Below are 15,790 nucleotides of genomic sequence, written 5' to 3'. Positions count from 1 at the left end.
GAGGAAGATACAGTCTCGTAGACATGCTAATAATTTATAAAAGCAAACAAGACAATGCTAACTATCGTTATCGTTAAATAAAGGAATCTAATTTTCAATTACAATAACACAATGGATTATGTACTCAAATAATTAAAAGGATGTATATAATGCAAAAATATGATTATTTTGTTAAATTTACAAAGCAACCAGCGTCAGTGAAGTCCAATTTTTGCTCTTTATTGTTATTGTGAAAGCATCATTGAACCAATGAATATGGATGACTATAAATCTATAAATATGGCTTGGATAGGTAACATAAATTTGCAATCCATTGCTGTAAGCGTTACTCTACATTGAGAGATTACCTCTTGTTCTATTTTGATATCACCAAACATACCAAATTAATTAAAAAACCTTGCTCAACAACTGCCCGCGCCATTTGGTCTGCTCGGGGATTTTATGCCTATACGACTGTATGGGGATCAACTCATACAAGTGCCAGAGGCGAAAAAGTAGAAGACTTCATTTTTAGAATCGATTTGTGTTTATATAACACCAAATCTCCGATGTATTTAAATCCAGGAACGGGTACATACAAATGTATCGATTTAACAATTTGTTCTCCTTCGCTGCTTTTGGACTATGATTGGAAGGTCACTTACCGAACATTAAATGAACCATAAAACCTTGCTTCACTAAAGAATGTAAGTGAGCCATAGAAGCGCTGAGAAAATTTAATAATCGTCTTACGTTCAAAAATTTAAATAAGTACCATTTTCTCTGGGCTAAAGCTCACCGAACCTTCAAAGAAAACAAAAGATCGTCATGAAAAAATGCGTTTCTACTTTAATCTCTTGTTACTCTATATACTTGAAGATAGTTCTCTAATTATTCAGAAGTCTTCAGAGTTTAAAAAAACTCAAAAAGAAAAACCACTGTTGAAAGTCACGTATAATAATCAGAAAGCTATAATCAACCGTTTTCATTATTGGAGCTAACGATAACTTTGGAAAGGGCTCAAGATACCTTCGCTGGGCCTATCGAAATGCATTATCAGTTTTAGGAACACCTACTAGAACAATTACTAACAGCTCTTCTGTAAATCTTCAATGACTTATGAATTACTTGTAATATACCAAAAGTTTGGAAAGAAGCAACAGTAATACCAATTCCCAAACCAGGTAAAGATAATACAGATCCTACCAATTGTCGCCTCATTGCCCTACGAGCGGTGTATGTAAAACAATAGAAAGATTGCTAAATTCTTCGCTTATATAGTATTTGGAAACTAACAATTTAACATCTCCTTTTCGAAGTGGGTGTCGATATGGCCGAAGCAGAAAGGATCATCTGGTTAGACTGGAAACATTTATTCGCGACGCATTGATCAAGAAAGAACATTTAGTAGCGGTTTTCTTTGATTTAGAAATGGCCAATGACACGACATGGAAGTACTCGCTGCTGAATGACCTGTAGTATCTGGGTCTAAAAGGCCGTCTGCCCTCCTTTATGTCAAACTTTCTCTTAACAATGAATTCAAGGTACGTACGAGCAAGAGATGGGTGTGACAAAGGGCAGTATTTTAGATGTATCGCTTTTCAACATTAAGATTGATGGCATCACCAAGTGTTTGGCTCCTGGTGTAGATTGTTCCCTATACGTTGATGATTTCTTAATATCCTATCGATCAAAGTACATGCATACAATTGAAAGTCAACTACACCAAACTTTCAATAAGATTCAAAATCGGGCTATTGCCACGGTTTCAAATTCATTCTCAAAATCAAAAACAGAACGCATGCATTTCTGTCAGTTACGAAGACAGCGCGAGGAGCCTAAACTCACGCTGGACGGAACACCTACACCAGTTGTTGAGTTTCTAGGTATTACCATCGACTAAAAAGCGACATTGATTCCACACATAAAGAATTTTAAAGCTAAATGCGTGAAATCTCTAGATGTACATAAAGTAGTAGCGTTCAATGAATGGGTGTTGATGGAAAAGTTATCGCTTACCAAATGGAACATCGATTTTGTTTCTCAGCCGAAATCAGAGCTATAGACCCTGCTGTGGAATATATCGAAAGGAAATGTATTTTGAGCTCCATTTTCTTCTCCGCTTCAATATCAGTAATTCAGTCACTACACAATATAACATTAGCAAATCCAGTACTCACCAATATTCTCACTAAAAATATTGAGATGTGTACCATTCACAATATAGTATACCGTTTGTTACCCAGCTAGTTTGGTATTAAAGGTAATGAAAATCAGACCGCGCTTCTAAAATGGCCCTATCCCCAGAACCATGATTTTAAAATACCATACACTGATTTTAAACCTAGTATCACAAAGTTTTCACGCCTCAAGTTGCATGCATTATGGAATGATGCAGTGAATAACAAACTTGATGCGATCAAACTAACCTTAGCAGAATGGGCTTCTTGCTAGAAAACCATCCGTAGGGACGAGATAGTCATTGGAAGAATTAGAATTGGTCATACTTATATTACCCACTCTTACATGCTAAATGGCACAGACCAGCCAGAGTGCATTTATTGTGTTATGTATATTTGATTTAATTATATTTGATTTAATATACATTCATTTTAATTAATTAATTGTCAGTTTAAATTTTTTCATTCTTCATTACATTCTATTGAAATGTAAATTTATTCACTGGAGATGATACTTTTTCCAGAAAATAGTTTGACCTTTGACTGTTCGTTTTATAAACACCAGGTGCTTGATATAGATCCTTACCATGATTCAAAATTAGTAGCAACAACGTAAATAAGTTATATTACTATTTTAAAATGATTGGTTGTTGTCGAGGTCATGATAGAACTAGCTGTTTAAGATGTAAACAATTTCTTTTTTCTTAGAGTAAAATTTTTCGTTTTCGTCAGGACCACACTGTGTGTACGCGATCTTTAACAAGGACATAACTTCTACGAGATTCTGGAACATGATGATGTGACCCCTTTCTAAGTTTTAGAATACGATATAACCTTTGTTTTGAGAGATATTCTCAGTTAGCTGGGCTCTTACACTGGAAGTTGTATGTTGTGGTGCTTGGAGTTATTTCAGATTGCTTGGATTCGAAAGGATTAATTATTTTTTCCTGGAAAATACATGTGCTCATGTTAAATTGTTGAACAAGGACAGTTTTTATATAAAAAATATTTAGATTTCTAAAACCGGAGTGATAATTATCGTTTCTACAAGGAACTGTAGGCTACAACACTACATAATACAGCATACGTCATCGTCTTCCATCTTGGATTCTTGGTCGGGACTCTAACTTGGAATCAGTAGAACATTTTGTTATTAGGACTTCAAAAATTGTATTCGTGGATTATTCTTATGTTATTTTTGGATTTGATTCTTAAAACCGTAAGTTCATATTTTTTCCATTCTTACAGAATTTTCCTGGGAAATAAATTATTAAAGTTTTTTTCAAAGCTTGTTGTTTTCACTGTTTATTCGAGCCTAAATACGCAACATAAGACTTGCAATGAATCATTCACTGTTAAGTACATTATTATAGATTGTTTCGATCTATCAAACCTACGCGTGATCAGCACTACAATGTGCACGATATAAAGGAACTTTTGATACAATAAACGTCTATTGCACTTTTAAATTCCCGATAGAAATACAATTATATAACTTTTATGCTATTACCTTCAGTATATATATATATATATATATATATATATATATATATATATATATATATATATATATAATCTGTCGATCATACTCAATACCCTTTCTAGTCAAGTTCTATGAATATCATCGATAATATATTTAACAACTAAACGGATTAAGAATTAATGCACAAAATGTAACAGATTGTATAATACATTCAGATTAATTTCTTTTGGCGAAGCTGGCGACTAAAGAAAGATAGATTTATTTTATTGCTACGAAAACGAGATCTTTGATCATGAATAATTATAAGCAGCCGTAGATCAATTTTTGAATCTCTATTACTAGCTTACAATTCTAGAGTGAAAGAAGTAAGGTACGTATACTTTCTTAAAGAACATAATAGATTTGCAATGACTGAATCTGAAATCCGAGGAGGAATATTTATTGTGATAAACTCAAGGTATGTACTATTTGTATTTATGTATCCGTGTATAGCTTTGTCAGACTGTAGTGATTATTTCGTTGATGGGAGCCGGTGTTGAGAAGATATTTGGGAACCAAATAATCAGCAGAGTTCAAGGAGTAGACGTTATAATGTACTTTAATCATGATAGGAGATTGAGTTAGGTTCATATGATGAACCATCTCAAATATTTTTATCTTTGGGAATTCTCTTATCTTGTTTAGTATATTTAATCGATAAGGTAAACTAAGAATACTTGAGTGAAGCACCGATCTGGCCTCAGGCTTAGTTCCCCCCGATGTTCACCAAACCCATATAGATATTCATGAAAAAATAGTACCAAGTTAAATTGTGCGATTCACATCTGACTTGTTTTGAGACATTTCAATCTATATAGATAATAAAAGCGTAGACTTCAGAATTTATAAACCGGTATAGCTTGCTAAGATTGTTTTCTCTGTAATGGAGACCGATGTTAAACTATTACCTAATTGTGTTTCGAATATTTAATTTTTATTTGTGTTTGTTAGTTTTCCTCCATCGTGGATTGATATGTTTAATTGTAGTTTGGATTTAACCTTGTCCAAAGTCAACTGCACTGTGTCCCTGACTAAAGACAACTTTGTTTTTATTCTGGTCAAAATGTAATACATAGATAATATATTTTTTTGTGTGATTGTGGGTTAAATATTAGGATAATTAACTTGGTTTGAGTCAATCACATTATGTTTACAACGTTGTTTATTATATTTTTATTGGCATAATTATTTTAGAATGGATACATTTCATTAAGACATAGCATTGCCAAAAATGCTAATTGTGACCTGGGCCAAGTAGAGTTCTTTGTAAGCTTGTTTATTCAGAAATTATTCATTCGTGCTGTTAGACCTTAAAGCCGAATCATTTGCATTTGCTGTGCTCAGTATCTGATTTGGGTACATTATGTTTTCAAATTATTTTTAACTGGAAATACAAAAAGCTCTTAAATAATAGTCTTCGAAAGAAAATTTAAACGGGCATTATAGTGAATTCAAAACAAAGACATCTTGGATTTTATTTTGTGGTTCATCAAAAAACCTTTGAGATTGCCACGTCATATGCTACTACAAGCCATCCACACACCCATTGTTGAATCTTATTTCAAGCACAAATAAAATTGAATTAGAACTTTATTCCTTAAGAGTGATGATGGAACTTTCTGGACTAAATGTGACTAAATTCGTTATCCTATAATTTTATTTGTGTCTTCAGTTTGTATTTAAGGGAATTAGATTATTTGTTTTTATTTTGCTCCATTTTATTAGTTAGTTTAAAACTATAGGGTCGTAGTAATTGTGTTTCAATACAGGATACTGTCTATCTACGGTTTTTTGAATGGTTGGTTATGGGTAATACACATTTGAGGTAGGAAATTGCACGCATTTGTAAAGTTAACGACTCGTGTTTGTTTGGTCATAAGTGATTAGAGGAACATTATTTGTGACATTTGCAATGTTAAAACCCATTCACTTGACAGGTACTGTTGCCTTGAATTAGTGGCGAAAGGAAAAGAATGGACTCAGTCGAGGCTCAGGAAAAATGTTCTTTGATTCAAGTGGCAAGTCATTGTGTGTATTCCTTCTGCTTTATCATTAAATAACTTGTCCATATTTTCGATTTTATTTTTGTTTTATCCAACCTTTATAAATATTGTCAACGTTAGTTTCTATTTTGTTTCTGTCTGCTAATACTTTGTTCTTAAGATCTTTTATTTTGCCAAAGGAAATACTTAGTTTTGGGCAGTTATGTAAACTTAAAGGCGTTTTAACAGGTTCACTGTTAGTTCAGGCTTCCTATCGAGCTGTTTTGCTTTAACAGGTTCACTGTTAGTTCAGGCTTGCTATCGAGCTGTTTCTGTAAAGGATTAATCTTATTGAGTAAACGGTTGGCAAAATGAAGGTATACCCTAATGTCTGTTTATAAACTTGGTTCCTCATGACGATATAACTATAATGTGTGTGAATAATGTGGTTCTTTGTCCGGACACAAATTTATACTTTGAAATATATTGACTCTCAGCTTTAATAAACAATATAATTTCTTAATATTTTCTTTCTCAGCAATAAACTATTTTAACAACAGCAGCATTGTATCTCTCTTAATGTTGATTACTGTGCATGGACGAAGTTGGTGCTATAGCTGATACACCAAACTGTACATTCAAATTGTTAAGTATTTTGAATTGCTTTACATAAAGAACATTTGAAGTGACTCCTGTATTCATTTTCCATTTATATAAAAATAGCCCAGAGGAGAGGTTTCACTTTTGTGTCATAATCAAATGGTAATAAGTCAGTCACCACCTTGCATAAAAGTAAATTATACATCTTTCGGTGAAACATTTTTTTCGATCTATTAACGTGTATAGCAGGGTGAACGTCTAGAAAAAGAAAATATAGAATATTTTAACATTGTAGAAGCTTTCAAAGCGGATAAAATATTTAGGCTGCACATTCAATGCCCGATTTATATCGCAATGAATTCGAAAGAACAGGTCACAACATGCTTGCGCTTGACTTGTTTGGAGAGGAATATTTAACATTTACGGAATACTTCCATTTCTTTTCAATATTCATGGTATGTTAGAAACTAAATGCACGGTGTCAAATAGTTTAAAATTTCAATGTTATCTTGCATTACTTGCGGTCATGTCTTTATACTAATTCGATCCAATCATACAATAGAATGGACGAGAATTCTAAGCACGAATGGTAAAAGTAAAATATGGAAAACTGTTCAATCGTTTCAGACTGGGAAATATGAAATGACTGGCTGGGTAATATCAGCCATTCAAATGAAACAGTCGTGGATCCGTGGGTTTCTCACTGCCAAAGGCTACATCCCTTTACAAGAAAATATCTATCAATGACCTATAAGTTTCAATAACGCCCGGATCACCGAAGCCTATTAGAAAAATACACGTTCATGCCTGTCGAACTTTCATCGATATCTTTGGAACGATACCATTACCGATACGGATAGTCATCATCATCTTCTGCATTATCCGAATAATAATAATAATAATAATAATAATAATAATAATAATAATGATGATGATGATGATAATTATGATGATGATGATGATCATGGTGATTTTGCATGTTACGAAATATTTCGCAGTAGGAAACTTAATAGCAGTACAAGAAATATAAAAGCTGGAGATGCTTCAACAAATAATTTGATGATCGGATGTGGGAAGATGGGTGCTGCATGTGACAGAAGGAGATGTTCGTAGCTCATAATATTTGCAGTAACAATTTGCTACCCAAATATCCAACACACATATGTAGATTTAACGTAACAGGCCTAGGTACATGCAATATTTTGCAGTTATAACAAACAATAATAGCTCGAAAAAAGTGACTCTGAGTTGAGGAAGTTGAATATCGACAATATTCTGACACTCACCAGAGAAAAGCAGTGCTAAACACGAAACCATACAAGGCGTCATAAATCTAAATCCATACACTGTGTAAATCTGGCGACGTTCTACTAGAGCTCACATAGTGCATACTCGTGGAAGCTCTTAACATTTCCTCTCAGAATAATATGTTCTTACCTCAGATATGTTTGTGGTCTTCATCTTTGTGTCTGTATGTTTGTGTGCCCTCGTATGTTTGAGTGAGAACAGCGAGAGAGAGAGAGAGAGAGAGAGGGAGGGAGGGAGGATGTGAGTGGGGTTCTGGTCTAATTAACGTATGCATCTTCTATGACAACAAAATAATTTTGCTTCTGAAGATTCCTTGTGTAACTTTTACATTTCTAAGAATTTAGACGGATTATTTCCTAATTTAAAATTGGATTTCATTTATACTTAACAATTAGAGCATTGTGTATGTCAGAAGAATACTGCTGGGATATATGTGCTATTTTATTACTCGTGATCCCGTTAGAGTACAATGACAACGATCCGAATGTAAACGGCAGTCTCAATTCCACATTATTTACAGGCCTTATAGTCATGTTACCACAATGAAGCACGCGTATTGATATACATTAGAGTATATAACTGCATTTAGTCAACCATTTGTACCAATTTAATAGGAATTAAACACTGCCTAAATCTTTATGTCTCTTTGCAGAAGACCTTGTGAAAAGATAATTTTAAATTGCATAGCAGAATACATAATCAAACATAACCATATATAACATGTATTAGATAATATAAAATTGATTACTCCCTGATCTCATTTATTTTAATTGGCCTGATTCATGCATCTCCATTGATTCATCGAGTATGATATTATGTTTATTTAGCCGATAAATATATATTTGGCTGATGCAGATGTGTGGAACAGTGCCATATAGCATCATCAAAGTCATTATCAACTGGATCTGTATTATTGTCCAAATACCGTCAAGAATGTGGGATTTATGAAATTTCATTACTGTCGAAATTCTCTTACTACATACCGCAAATACAATATGAATGCTCTGAATCTCTGTGTAATATATGTTTCTGTCGCGGTCAGAAACACCTGTAAAATATAAGCCATACATTAGTCTTCCACCAGTATATGAATAGCACAGAGATAATATATTGGGTGGTGTGGTACATGTAAATACCATCCATTTTACAGAGGAACTGATCGGCCTCATTCTATATTTATAGACATTTAATCATTGTTGTATTGGGTATATTCGAGTAACAGGTACATGATCGAAGATTGCATCTTTAGGGTTAGTGGGAGAGGGTTGGAAAGTTTACAGCAAATTCGGTCTAAATGTAATTTATTATAACAACTACGCTCTGATTTGCTAAAAATCGTATGGCTATTTCCATTGAAGTTTTAACATTTTCTTGCAATTAATTTCGTCCTCTGAACAGATAGAAAGGACTTTATTGTTATGCTTTGCCTTCAATCATAACTAATAGTAGTTAGGGTATGTAACGGAATCATTAGTGCATTCAGATAAGCATATGGTCACAGACACAGCTACAGAAGGACATATTCCTACTTCAAACAACGAATATCTTTAACGTACAACGCAATTACATTCATTCTAAAAACAGTAAAACAATTCGCCTCTAGGAGGCTTCGATAACCATATTTTGCATGGATCAAACAAAGCAATTAGAGTATGCTTTCAGAGAGCGCGAATGGCCATTCAAAAGTGAAAGATGTCGTAGCTGCCGTTTCATTACTGTTAGCAATGATAAGCTACTAAATCGTTCCGTCTATACCCAATTTGGTTACAATTTTCTAGTTTTATTACTACTGATAGAAATCACACTACGTACACTCTTGCTACACTCACTCAAAATAAATAAGTTTCTATTGTAAAAGTGGCTTGAATGATATAGTCTGTTTGTTATTGGTAAATTCGTTATTTGAGAGAACTCATCGAATCGTATATCTTCTAGATACCTTCATTGAGATCTGTCTTCAGTTCGCTCGTCATTTACTTTATTATTCACACGCTTCTAACATTATCTTGTTAATTTAGAGGTTCGTGACCAGGCGTTGTACATATTTCCCAAACTATTGCAAAACTTAAACTCGAGCTGGCCCTATTTCCTTTCATGATTATTTCTTTTCAGGTTACTGTTGTTTTTGTTTGCTTCTGTATAATATTTTCTCCAAACTTCCTGAACGGAATGTCTGATGTGCACATCCAAATCTCTGGTGGTAATTAATAGCTGAAGTGACAGCAATAACATATGCATCACAATCGCTCTCCTCTAATTTTACACAGTCTTCCTTTTTTCCACTGCATTACCTTGTCGTAATGTTACAAATCTATATATCTATCAATCATCTATCTATCTGTCTATCTATCTATCTCTCTCTCTCTCTCTCTCTCTCTCTATCTATCTATCTATCTATCTATCTATCTATCTATCTATCTATCTATCTAACGTAACAATTTCTTACGTCAATCACTTTATAATTTTGCATGGCCTTAAGTCACATATGGTAAGACTAAAATGAGAAATTCTTTTTCTAATAGTTACAAATAGGTTGGTTGTATTTCGTACTCGTAAACGTGTCATCAGTGTTTGATAACAGATTAGCCAACATGCGTTAACGCTAATATTTCTCTGGTGAAAGAGATGGTGGAGTCAATGAAGAGAGAGAGAGAGAGAGAGAGAGAGAGAGGAGGAGCACACACAAAGTTGTTTTTGTTTCTATTTGAAACATACAGTTTAAAACAAGCTTAATTTGAGTTCTGTAAATATGTTTGAGTGTGAGGAGCGTGCGAGTGTATGTCTATAAAAACAGTGGAACTAGAGGTATATTCTAAATTCAAAAAAGTTTAGCTGACAAAGAGCCTTTTAACGAGATATTATTTGAATATCAAGATCACAAAAGCAATGTTCGTAAGGGGAAATTATTGTCCAGATTCGAAAGACAAATATTAAAACTGGCAGAACAAGCTGCTCGTGCTCAACTTCATGAAGCTTATTGATGTGAGACATTTTTTTAATATCATTTGATTTAATATCTAACACACAACCGATAAAGTTCTAGCGTTAACCTCGTGACTCCTGTTCGAAACCACACCTTGCACACGCCTACTGGTCATATCCCAAGCATGAACCAAGTTTATAACAAACATTAGAGTGTATACCTTCAAATCTGAAGAAATCCCTTACAAAAACAATACGATAGTTGTATAAACCTATATTGAATCTAATGAAACGCACTATTTTTTCTTATCAATGTTCAAAACTAATTACATGTATGTCGCTGTCCAGAATAAGTAAATCCTTGCTCAGAACCAGAGTTGAATTTAGACTTAAACGTCTATAGACATATTATATCCACATAATAATTTATTGAATCCATGAGAAACAAATATAGAGATAGTCCTTGTGGGCGTCATTACCTTTTCAACCAGATCAATTTAAACGTTGCATTTTTATCGCCCCCACCCACTCTATAGAACCAACTTCGTCCTTGTACAGAATCAAATATTAACACAGAGGAAACACGCTGCTGCTATTAAGCACCATGCAGATTAATGCTGAGAACGAAATTTTTAATACGAATTTGATATATATTCCACCTCGGACCCGATATCTATATCAGTGGAAATGTCGGTGTCTTGAGTCCGAACCACATTATTCTAGCGCATTATAGTCAGTTTCCAGCCGTGAACCAATCAGATCAACAGATATATGAGTATACATCTGAATATAGCCAACATTTCTCCAGTCATATCTAATCCTGTACAAAAACAACGCGATAGAATATCTGAATGAACAATGAACCTTCTCAAACGCACCAAATAAATTCTCTTTCTCCTGAAAAAAGTATGTCATTGCTCAGAACCAAAGTTGAAAAGAGACTTAAACGGCAATGTATCTTTCGTACAGACAGAATCATCTATTTATGTTTGAGAAAGACTGTTGTAAATCTTTCCATTGACAACAATCTACATGTTGCAGTTTTATTGCACCGCCTATCAGTTTTTTCCTTGCACATAAGCAATCATAAAAAGAAAACATAACAATCTCCTCATGCTGAACTAGTTTTTTCACGGAACACACTTTTAATAGCGTTTAAAATTTAGAAACGATACATTTATGTGATAATTTAATCTCACTGCTCAGATCCACATTCTGAAGGACCGTTTCGTTAATTTAAATGACTAACCTTTTGCTTGCAGGCTCAACGTATTGCGAAAATGACGAACGATCCGGTTCATGTGCCAATTGTGGCGAATTTACTAAGGCAACAAGACGCTTATTAGCCACTGAATAAATAGCCAAGGCAACGAATAATGCTGACAAAAATGACAACAATAGTAAGTAAAACACAAATTGTGCTGTAGCTGGAATCACTGCATGGATTCTTGATATTAATCATGCTTTCATGCTAGTCTGTACATTTTGATTTCTTCCTTCTTTCATTTCCTCGTCTCAGCTTCTGGGAAGATACCCTATTTGTTTTTAGCCTGATTCTTGCACTCTTGGCTTTCTGAATGTCCTACAGATTGAAAGACGTTTACTGCTGGTTTCAAAGTATTTTTTGTATGGTTCGTTTCAATTTTTGAAAAGGAGAGTGACAATCATTTGCATAATTTGCACTTACATAACCGTTTGAATATCCTTAAAGTTCCTTTATTTATATTGTCGCCTATTTATATTTCTTCTTCCTCGGAAAGCATCATATAATGGCTTTGTTTGACCCACGCTTGGTATGTTTGTCAGAACGTCCTACAGATGTATTGTTTTATTGTTTTGGCGTATTAGGTAATTGATACATTCTTTTCTGCTTGTCATTGTCTGGAGTCGAATCATAATTGTCATTAGCTGTATCCATGAGTATATGCTTATCTGAATACCCTAATCATTCCATTGCGTATCCTGACTATACTTAGTTATGTTTATAAGGAAACCATCGTAAGATATTTGTTTCAAGCAGTTTGCTACTATAATGTGGGTCATGTATTGGTCTTCCATAAATATATCTAAATTTTGTTTACAAATCAGAGCAGACTTGTTATAAAACATTTGGGCTGGATTTGTTGGAATCGTCACAAAATACAGAATCAGCCTGATCACCTATTCTGTAAAATGGCGAATATTTACACAAGAAAAACGTAATGAAAATATACGAGGGTCCGCGATCAACTGGGAAAGTAAACGCTCTTTGCAAATTGTAGAAAGATCAGAAAATGATAATTAAGGGTGGTTAACAGTACGAAAGTTTGTAAAAAAAATATTCAAAACGAAGAATGTTGCACACAAGCTATCATTTTGAATGGAAGTAAACTTCCTTCAAGAACTTTAAAAAAACAAGACACATTTACAGTTTCAAAAAGATCCTTCATGTGTTTAGCATTGAAGTTTGATCGCGTGTAGGTTGCAAATCAAAATGATCTCATAGTTGGGGCTTCATTCTTTATAATGTAACAGTGCGTTACACACGGATGGCCAGTTCTAACCCTTTTAGGATGTTTCTGTAGAATCCTATTGGGACATTGATGGCTATATGCATCGATATACTCTGTTTTATAAGTTTTCTTCTGAGCGGGAAGATGGTCTTAAAATGTGTAAACACCCTTCTTTATGGGCCGAGAAGGAAAGGATCACTATAAATAATTCTGTTCTGAGATAGATTATTTAACAAAATCTTATTAAAGTCTGTTTCCTCAGCAATACAGTTGTTGGAGATTAGCACAAGCAACTTGTTATGTCTGTTTTTATATGTTTGGTTCTATTCAGTGAGGATGTTGGTTGTCGGGGGTGGGGTGGGCGGTGTCATACATACGCAACGTGTTTTCTGGTTCTAAGTGGAAATAAACCAAAAGGTCATTCTCAAAGCTTGCGTCTGATGCTGTACATAGATGTGTCTGTGAATACAAGAGGTATATAGCCTTCTAGGTCTGTTTTAAAGTTTGGCTCATAGCATGGCCATAACATTGTCTGGAGAGCGACATAACTGATTTCAGTCAGCCATATAACTTTAGATGTTCTTAAATGGGTTCACTGTAAGTTCATACGTTCTGTCACACTGTTTTTGTAAAGGATTAGGTCTGATTGGGTAAACGGTTGGCTATATGCATTTATATAATTTAATGTTTGTTTATAAGCTTGGCTCATCGTGGGGACACGACTACAAGGCGTGTGAATGATGCAGTAATTTGTCAGGACACACCTTTATCAATTGAAACAGATCGTTTCTAAGCTAGAATAAATAATAGAATCTCATTCAAAGTTTGTTTCTCAGCAATGACCTTTCTCGTTTTCTCTATCTCTCTCAATGTTTATTTCTGTGTTGGCACGAAGTTGGTCACATAGATGAAGCAACATAAAGTAATTTAAATTTTTATTTATGTGTTTAACACTAATTTACATACAATACGATTAAGGTGACCCATTTATTGAGTTTCCATATATTGACAATGGGTCTGATGACATCTTACTCCCTTTATTATTCAAATTAAAAGGAAAGGTAAATATAAGAAAATATTGGCAGTTTGGCTAGAGTTATAAGCAAAAAGGATAAGATACGAGATTGAATTTAATTATAATAGGAAGAAGACCAACATTACAAAAATGTCGGACACTACCTTACATCCATTTTAGTTATGTATCAGATGGGCCATGCAAATATTCATTCTGTCAACAGGCAAAACAGTGCCAACATCCAGCAACATCAAATAAATATGAATAGTATTTCCATTACCGCAGCTTGAAAAGCGCATACAATATTTGTAGGTTGTATTTTCAATGTCTGCATATATATTTCAATCAATTCAAAATAATAGGTCAGAAACACTTTCACAGATGTTTGTGTAATAATAATAATAATAATAATAATAATAATAATAATAATAATAATAATGATAATAATATTTTAATATGTTAGGAAATATTTCACACTTGAAAAAATTAATAACAGAATAAGAAATATACAAGCTGGAAAGCATCAAACAATAATCCGCTGTGGAATATAGATGTTGCATGTGACAACTTGAGGAATGCGTAGCTCATACTAATTACAAGAACAACTCACTACCCAAACTCCTAGCTCTCATATATATCTTTAACGTTCCTGATTACACTGTTAGAGCAACGAATTATAAACCGGATCTTTAAAGGAAAAGATCAAACCGGGCCGAGGTGCCAGCAATATTCTGTAATTATATCAATTTCTAATGGCAAGTAAAGTACGCGTCTGAGTTTAAGAAGTTGTATACCTGCTTTATTCTGACAGGTGCCAGAGGAAGGCTTGGTCACAGTGCGCTTGGATTCGCAAGAACTGACTACTACAATACGAAACTATCTTATGCCGTCATAAATTTGAATCCTTACATAGTGTTAGTCTCGCGAAGTTTAACTTGAGAGGACATAGTGCAGTTTCTCTGAATGGTCTTAACATTACTATTCACAATATATTATTTGTAGCTCAAAACATGCTTTTCGTATTGATGTTTTTATCTGTTCGTGTGTGTGCACGTGTATGTTAGAGAGAGAGAGAGAGAGACGGGATGCTAGGTGTGACGGAAGTTGCTCTACTAACAAACTTATACATCGTCTTCGATGGCATCTAAGATATTTAGAACCGGAAGATGACTATGCAAGAAAAACATTTATTCTCGTGTGTCAAGTGTCCACAACAACCTTCTAGTAGCAGTAAAATATTGAGACAATAATTTCTTAGAGAACAATGGAATCTGATGTAACTTTTACAGTTGTAAGGATTTAGACCCATTATTTCTGATCAATGTAAATGGTTAATGCATTATGATAAATGGCAATTAATGCTGACGTGTTTAGTTCATGTTATATGAAAATAGTATATGTAATCAATTGTGGCAACATTGCGAAAACATATATTTTATTTATTTAGAATTGTATTTCATTAATGCTTAACAATTAGAGCACTATTTATATCAAGCATGCGAAACTACTACAATGTGATTTTTCCCCAAACGACTTTGATGACAACGATTATATTTTGAACAGCAATCTAAATTCCTCTCTCTCTCTCTCTCTCTATCTCTCTCTCTCTCTCTCTCTCTCTCTCTCTCTCTCTCTCCATAAGCAATTTTATATCAGGATCCTGAACAGAGTTCAATCATCGTGTGGATCAAATTGGTCGAACCTGGTTTATAAAGACCACATTTTACTGAAAATATGACATCTGTATTCTTGAAAACAAACACAAAGTTATGGTCCAAAAAGTTTGTCTA

Source organism: Sinohyriopsis cumingii, unplaced genomic scaffold, assembly GCF_028554795.1.
Source record: "Sinohyriopsis cumingii isolate HCF-2022 unplaced genomic scaffold, ASM2855479v2 utg002043l, whole genome shotgun sequence".
NCBI lineage: Eukaryota > Metazoa > Mollusca > Bivalvia > Unionida > Unionidae > Sinohyriopsis > Sinohyriopsis cumingii.
This window is presented reverse-complemented; position numbering follows the sequence as displayed.